This window comes from Podarcis tiliguerta (assembly GCF_965153285.1).
Source record: "Podarcis tiliguerta genome assembly, chromosome: 2".
Taxonomy (NCBI): Eukaryota; Metazoa; Chordata; class Lepidosauria; order Squamata; family Lacertidae; genus Podarcis; species Podarcis tiliguerta.
The window spans coordinates 71,012,747-71,021,284 of record NC_139535.1 but is presented as its reverse complement, the minus strand read 5'-3'; positions in this window follow the sequence as shown (position 1 = coordinate 71,021,284).

Here is an 8,538-nt window from a genome sequence, read left to right as displayed (position 1 = left end):
GACTTCGCCTGTTCTCCAGGAATTCTCAAAGATGACTGCCAGTGGTTCTGAGATCACATCTGCCAGTTCTTTAAATACTCTTAGATGCAGTTCATCTGGCCCTGGAGACTTGAATACATCTAAACTAGCCAAGTATTCTTGTACTATCTCCTTAGTTATTCTGGGCTGTGTTTCCTCTACTGAATCATTTGCTCCAAATTCTTCAGGTCGGGCATTGTTTTCTTTATCGGAGAAGACTGAGGCAAAGAAGGCATTGAGGAGTTCAGCCCTTTCTGTGTCCTCTGTTTGCATTTCACCATCTTCTCCTCTGAGTGACCCCACTGTTTCTTTGTTCTTCCTTTTCCTACGGACATACCCATAAAAGCCTTTTTTGTTGCTTTTAACCTCTCTGGCAAGCCTGAGTTCATTCTGTGCTTTAGCTTTTCTGACTTTGTGTCTACATGTGCTGGCTATTTGTTTGAATTCCTCTTTGGTGGTTTCCCCCCTTTTCCATTTTTTGTACACATCCTTTTTTAATCTTAACTCAGTTAAAAGTTCTTTAGATAGCCACCCTGGCTTCTTTAGGCACCTTCCATGTTTCCGTCTCATTGGTATTGCCTGAAGTTGTGCTTTTACTATCTCCCTCTTAACAAACTCCCAGCCATCATGAACTCCCTTTATTCTGCTTCAGTGCAGTACAGTATTCTATTTCATCTGCTTGCATTTTTTAACCAAAGAGTAGAACAGATCAACCATTTACAAACAAGATAATCAGAAATATGTGTGCTCTGGTTTTCTCTTGGTCTTTAGAAAATGCCAGCTTTATTGTTCAAAAAACATTTTTTTTCTCATTGTGTTGAAATTACTTTGCATACCTAGTTATTTTTATTATTTCTTTTATCGTTTCATTTAGATCCCACTTTCATTCCATGAAGCTCAATGTGGAGTAATTGATTCTTTTCTCTCTCCATTCTATCCTCAAAAAAACCCTGTAAGGTAGGTCAGGTGGGATTTGAGGTCCTAGTCCAATACTCTTAGCACTGCATCCCACATACTTACTTAAAAAAGAAGACTAAAACTAAGATTCAGACTATAATGCTTCTGACTACAAAATCAGCTGTGTTAGTGAAGCAGCTATGGATTAAATGGCTTTTAGTGACTCACATCTAATTCATTTTTCTGTCTTTTTTAATTTTGCAATAAATTTAGACTAAAGTTATGTAATGAAATACATGGTAGCATTATCATAGCCATGGCTGCAATGTGTAGGAGGCTAAGAAACTAACTGCAGTGATACAGGTCATGTTTCTTAACCTGCATATCCATTTCAATTAGTCTGTTCCTGAGTCCACTATGGATATGATTCAATTATATTAATCAGCCGTGGCATGGCCTCCCAAAATGACCACTGAGTTTGATTTGACTGACACTCTGTCTAATAGCATTGCCCAACCAAAACAGCTAAGAGTATTATAGATAAAGATGGGAACAAGCGCATTCAGAGAGTTTTATATGAAAAATAGAGACCTGGTGAAACTAGTATTTTTATTCCCACAAGTCTTCAAACTGAACTTTGCAGCATTTGCTTCTACCAAGTATTATCTTTCACTAACATTTTCATATATAAAAGCTGCTAATAAAATACTGTGTTGCATAAGCAACAGAGAAAATTCAGAATGCTCCATGCTTCTCTGAGATTATCTGTAAGATAATTATGTGATAAATGGGTTGGTACTCTGTCTTGGGAGACAATGGAGGAGTGCGCCTTTGGGGATGAAGTCAAATTATTGGAAGGTTGAGGTGCCTGCTGTGACTGTAGAATCAGGAGAGAGATGCTTTGTCGCAGCTGAGAAAGATGAAAGCATCCAGTTGGGCTGCTGCAGATACACCATGTAGTTTCTTCTCTCTGCGTTCCTCTCAGTGGTTATTCCTCCTCTGGTCATTGCTATGGATATAAGACTTTACTGAGGGTAAATAATGTACAAGTGCATTCTTATATTAATTTTCAGTGAAAAACCTCCCTTCTTAGAGAGATTTGCCTGCCATATTCTTTTTGTTGCCATTTCTGTTCTCCCAGTCCTTTAGGGTTGGAGGATCTCTGTCTTTCCTAGTGAAGTTAAGACCAAAGTGACCAAGGCATTCTCAGTCCCAAAACTCGGAAAGGAGCCAAATGGATGGGGATCTAGACACTCCATATTACCTGGGGAGTGGAGCCACAGTCCATTGGATCATTGTGGCTGAAAATGGGAGATTAAAAATGGGCTTGCGGCATCTCAATTCATAAAGAGGGTATTTATTAGCAGCTGTCTCATTTATTGCCGCTTCCAACCTTGCTGGAACACGACTGTCTCCCAAAGCGACAGTGATTATATAAAACAAACAAGCCGGCAGTTTCTTCTGGCCTTTTGAAGTGATTCAATCCGTGGACTGAGTAGACAATTTGTTTTCAATTACTGACTCCCAATGAGACAGACAGAAGCAAGTATTCTGCCTACGTCATTGGGACTCAGTAACTGAAAGCATCCCATAAAATCTGACTAGATGAGGACCAGGTTGCCTCTCCTGTGCACTATGAGGCAAAGGTGGTGTCAAGACCATTGCAATGGCGGTAAGGCACATGATAGGAGGAGTGGGATTTTCTCTCAAAAAGGAAAGTAGGCCTCCACTGATGAGGAAACCAACACACTCATTAATTTGTGGCTCCTTGTGGTCCATCATTTATAGTTAAGCTTCCAGGCCAAGGGGCAAACCAGACAAGCATGTAGACAAGCGTTTGAGGCATTCTTGAACCTCTTGTAGTCTTCTTTGTGGTGGGTGGGTGTGTGGGTGTGTGTGTGTGTAGAGAAAACAATTTTAAGGTTCCTTTTCTAAATGTTTCTACTACTGACAACACAAGTAAAATACAGAAACCCCAATAAAATGCTACCTAGGTAGGAAAGGTCTATCATTTGAAAATAAGTAGGCATGCTATACCCAGCCAGAGCCCACTTCCAAATCTCACCCCTGTCTGTTGCTTATAAAGTGCACATCACCTAAGAAACCATCTGTGCCACCCACTTACCGCACCAGGTTACCCAAGGTGGTGGTGGTGGATTGGGGAAACAGATACCAACCTTGGTTGAACTACTACCTTCCATCTAACTAGAAATCAGCATTGGCAAGACTGGTTGGAGCCAAGAGGAGGTGTCTGCATTCCCTGTACAGTTGTACCTTGGTTGACGAATGCCTTGCAACTCAAACGTTGGCTTCCGAACGCAGCAAACCCAGAAGTGAGTGTTCCAGTTTGTGAAAGTTATTTGGAACCCAAATATCCATTCTGAGGCTTCCAACTGAGGTCCGGAAGCTCCTGCAGCCAATCAGAAGCCGCACCTTGATTTTCAAACGTTTTCAGAAGTAGAACGGACTTCCGGAACCAAGGTACCACTGTAGTAGGTCTTCTTTTTTTATAATCATTGTCCTTTTTTCAAGTACAGTGATACCTTGGGTTACAAATGCTTCAGGTTACAGACTCCACTAACCTGGAAGCAGTAGCTTGGGTTAAGAACTTTACTTCAGGATGCGAACAGAAATCGCATGGCAGCGGCGCGGCAGCGGCGGGAGGCCCCATTAGCTAAAGTAGTACCTCAGGTGAAGAACAGTTTCAGGTTAAGAACGGACCTCTGGAATGAATTAAGTTTTTAACTGTACTAAAGTCTTTCAAGGCAACAAAAAGCTGGCGCAATATTTGTCACTGCAGGGAATGAATGGGGGAAGGGTATCAATTTGCAGACATGCTGGGTTTGCAAATATGCTCCTGATTTTGCTTGAATACATTCAGTTCAAAAATGTGCATACTTTCAACTGTGTATGCTCATTCAGTTACACCCTTAAAATATCTGGTACCCTTCTAGGCAGTAGTTAGGTGTGTGTTGTTGGTCCAGTTTTGTTCAAAAGGGCAAAATGGACAGAGCAAGTCCAACTAATATGCACATGGGAAATCTTAGCAGCCGCAGAATCATGCAGGGAAGTGGGGAGGTGGGGAAAGAAATGGACTCTTTTTCTCCCACAGTCATGGTCCCAAGAAAGATAATCTCTCCAAAGCCGTTGTTTGCATTTCAAGGGATGCCCTTGTTCCCCACCCCAATGTAGAAATAACAACAACCTGTGCAAATTGTGGCATGTGAAGATCCTACAAACATCTATTTTATACACACACTTTTGTGAATAGACTGCTGTGACTGACAGTGGGTTCACAAACAAGCCCTTTGCAGATCTTAGCTGCTACCACACCCAACCCATGTACACTTATAGACATCATGACAATAGGTGTTGTCCCCCGATCTACATGCATTCATTGAATGATGGACTGCTTTCACACAACTGTAGACATTTTAAAAAGCTATGCTGGTACAATCAGGGGCCCCGCAAAGCCTACTATGGCAATGCCATATGAAAAGAGTACACTAAAAGAAAAGTGTGTGCAGTTTTAAGAAATGATGCCATTTATGGGTGTAAATTTAAAGAATTCAAATTGCAAAGTGGACTCGCTTGATCTTTACCTTCCAGGTTAATGTGCCTATTAGACCTGGTGCCTAGCATCTCTCTTTAAAAAAAAAATGCTGGTCCCATCCTTCTTTCCCACAAAATTGGCATGTCACCTGTCTAACCCTTTCTGTCTGGTATGGATTTTCACTATATCCATTTGGGCTTTAGATGCTGAGCAAAATAAATATCACTTGTAAATGACATTCAGGGTTCTTCTGACTTTGACATCTTCATGAACACCACCCAGACCCATTGGCCCTCAGTTGCTAAGGATGACTGTTTGGAGCTTACAACTTTGAATACTTCTGACAGTCAGCTTGGATTCTGCTGACAACTGTTGGTTGCCCTTTGGCAATTTCCCTTATTCTTCACCTACAAAATGCTAATAATAGCTCCCGTGGTGTGGAACAATGAGTAAAACTACTCCCCTGAAGTTGATGGAAACTGTCTATCTAGTTCTTCGTGGACAGCTTGACACAACTGCGGATTTTCTGATCCTCAAAGGCTTATTGTTTGATTCAGGCTACAAGAATATGCAAACCTGCCGGTCGGAAATGCCAGCTGAACATCCTCCTGCATAGGATTGTACAGCCCAGGGGCAAGAACACAAGAAGACCCTACTGGATCATGCTGGTGACATCTAGTTCAGAATCCTGTTCTCACAGTGGCCAATCAGATGCCTATGGGAAGCCCGTAAGCAGGGTAGCACTCTACCCTTCTGTAGTTTCCAGCAACTTGTATTCAGAAGCATACTGCCTAGGCCAGTTGCTAGTGCTCTGAGGTGCCTAGGTTTAAAGGAGCAGTGCTCCTGAACATACACAAAACCATCTGCGGAGAGCCTATAGGGATCCTGAGGTCACCGGGGCTCTTCAGTGATCATCCCATATCTCTGCTTCAGATAGAAAACACTTCGGACAGCTGTCAGTGGACCTTTTCTTAAAACCCTGAAGTATTTGTGCACTCATGCTAAGAAAGATTCCAAACCCTTGGGTAGCATTAGCACAGCCTGGAGTATTAATTTATTTAGAAAAAAATACATCAACTCACTAATCAAAAAACAAATCCACAAATCTTGAAGCAGTGTGCATACAACCAGGGCTATTTTTCTAGAAAAAGAGATGCCGGAACTCACTATGAACACCTCCCTTGTTCTCTTATACAGTGGTACCTTGGTTGTCTAACTTAATTTGTTCCAGGAGTCCAAGGAACAGCTTCTGATTGGCTGCAGGAGCTTTCTGCACTCAAACTGGAACACTCACTTCTGGGTTTGGGGCGTTCGGGAGCCTATTTGTCCGGGAGTGAAGCCATTTGACAACCAAGGTACCACTGTAATGGTAATGGTGTCAACCTCAGAAGTGGGTTCCGGAGAGTTCTGGCTGAAAAATGGCCCTGCATACAACAATATAAAACAATTAATAAGGCACAGATAATCAGCAAATATTAAAACTAACTATATGCAGCTAAATTATGTGTCTTGTTGAAATTACTAAAATAAATTTTGGCAGCCATCTCAAACAGCATAGTGGGAGTACCTCTCAAAAGTTAATAGGCAGAGAGCTCCACAACATAGGTGCTGCAACATGAAAAGATCAAATCATAACACAATGTAGGAGGGTGGAAATAGAAAGCTTTAAAAAAAATTAAGATCAGACTACTTGCATGCATAAAACAAAATAAAAAAGGGAAGGGTGAGAAAAATCTCAAATGAGAAGAAAAGGCGTTGCTAAATTCGAACGAGCTTTAAATTCTACTTGGCTTCTTGGTGTTTTTGTGCCTTGAGGCCACTTTTTAATAAAAGAAATATACAGTGGTACCTCAGGTTAAGTACTTAATTCGTTCCGGAGGTCTGTTCTTAACCTGAAACTGTTCTTAAGCTGAAGCACCACTTTAGCTAATGGGGCCTCCCGCTGCCGCTGCGCCTCCGGAGCACAATTTCTGTTCTCATCCTGAAGCAAAGTTCTTAACCCGAGGTACTATTTCTGCGTTAGTGGAGTCTGTAACCTGAAGCGTATGTAACCTGAAGCATATGTGACCAGTGGTACCACTGTAGTTTTCAAAAATCTTAGGCCAGTTCTCTTAGAATACCACTGAAGAAAGAGGTTGAATGTTATTTCAATATGTCTGAGCTCCCACCTCTACAAGGAAAAGAACTGAATTCCCTGGGTTATGTCACACCCCCAAAAAAGGGGACTTTGAAAATTTCTATGATGAAGTATAATAAAACCTGTGAAGAATACTTCTGGCAGTCACAGGAAGACCAGCAATGGTTTTGTGATTTTCCTTTTCAGTGAACTTTCTTATCTTGCTGCTCTTTGATTCCAAAACAAGCCTAGGGGCGGGGGAGGGGGAAGCACCACCATCAATCAAAATGTTGAGACGGTCATTAAAAAGTTCACAGCTTTCTGACACCTTCAGCATTTCAATGTGCTCCTTATCTTGGCTGCCACTGAGGGAAACACAATTTTCATATTCAATTAGAGTTCAACAAAGAATTAAATCATTTAACAGCAGCAAGATGTCTGAACTCATCAGGAAGCTTTATACCACCCATAATTTCTCAATATAGTGGCAGTTTTTCAGCCTCCTAAACAATTAGGATTAGGACATATTTTTGGTCTACCTTGTTAAACAGCTAAAGGATATCACAGAGCTGAAAAAGGTTCAGAAAACGGCAACTAAAATTATCAAGGTGCTAGAGCAACCTTTTAGGATACATCTTAAATTTGGTTCTCCACATTTCTGCAGCAATTTGCTATTTCTTTCTCATGAAAATTTTCAGGTTTTAAAAAAATATTATTAATATTATTTTCAGTTAAATTTGCATCCCACCCTTCATTCGAAGATCACAGGGTGGTTCACAACAGAAAAATACAAAATGAAAACACAAAACACATAATAAAACAGAAAGAAAACAAAACAAAACAATAACCTCCTCTCACAAACATACTCAAAGGTCATAGAATGTTAACCAGCTAAAGGCCTGGTTATAGAGAAATGTTTTTGTCTAGTGCCTAAAGATCTGTAATGAAAGTGCCAGGCGAGCCTCCCTGGGGAGAGCATTCCCAAACAGGGAGCCACCACAGAAAAGGACTATTCACATGTTGCCACCCTCTGGACCTCTCATGGAGGAGTCGCACAAAGAAGGGCCTCACATGATGATTGCAGGGTCCAGGTCAGTTCATATGAGGCGAGGTAGTGCTTGAACTATAGCAGTTCTGAGCCATTTAAGGAGTTATAGGTCAAAACAGCACTTTGAATTGGGCCCAGAGACTAATTGGCAGCCAGTGCAATCGGGCCAGCAGCAGTGTAATATGTTCAAACCATCTTGCTTCGGTAAGCAACCTGGCTTCCAAATTCTGCCCCTGTTGAAGTTTCCAAACCATCTTCAGAGGCAACCCTATGCATAATGCATTGCATTAATCTAACCTGGAGGTTACCAGAGCACAGGCAAGAGAAGTAAGACTATCTCCTATCTAGATAGGGACGCAGCTGGGCCACCAGCCAAAGCTGATGGAAGGCACTCTGTGCCACTGAGGCCATCTAAGCTGTACTGGATTTGAATTGCTTTGATCTATGGGTGGTGGGGGTTGTTTTAGACCGTGCATGGTTTTAAAAATTATTTTTATTTTTGCATTTGTTTTAACTGTTTTAATATATGTAATTGTATATGTTTTTATTATATTTAAAATTACCTTGGGATGCTTCATGGGAAATGATTTGTAAATGAAATAAATAAATCCTAATAATAATAATAATAATAATGTTCTTAACTGAATTGATTCTATTTAGTTCAATTTTCCTCTTGCCCCAATATGAGTGTGCACCACTAATCAAAGCTTGAGGCCAGTAGGCATCCCTTCCTAATGATTCATAGCATGCTTGCAATATCCACATGAAATCCTCATGTTTAGCCATGCCTGGAGCTTCTGATGCTGCACCTTTAAAAATTCTCTACCTCTTCCCAAAGCCAGTAAACCATTGCCCCATATTTTAACAACAGGATGGTCAGTCTCCATTAGTGGCTCCATTAAGATG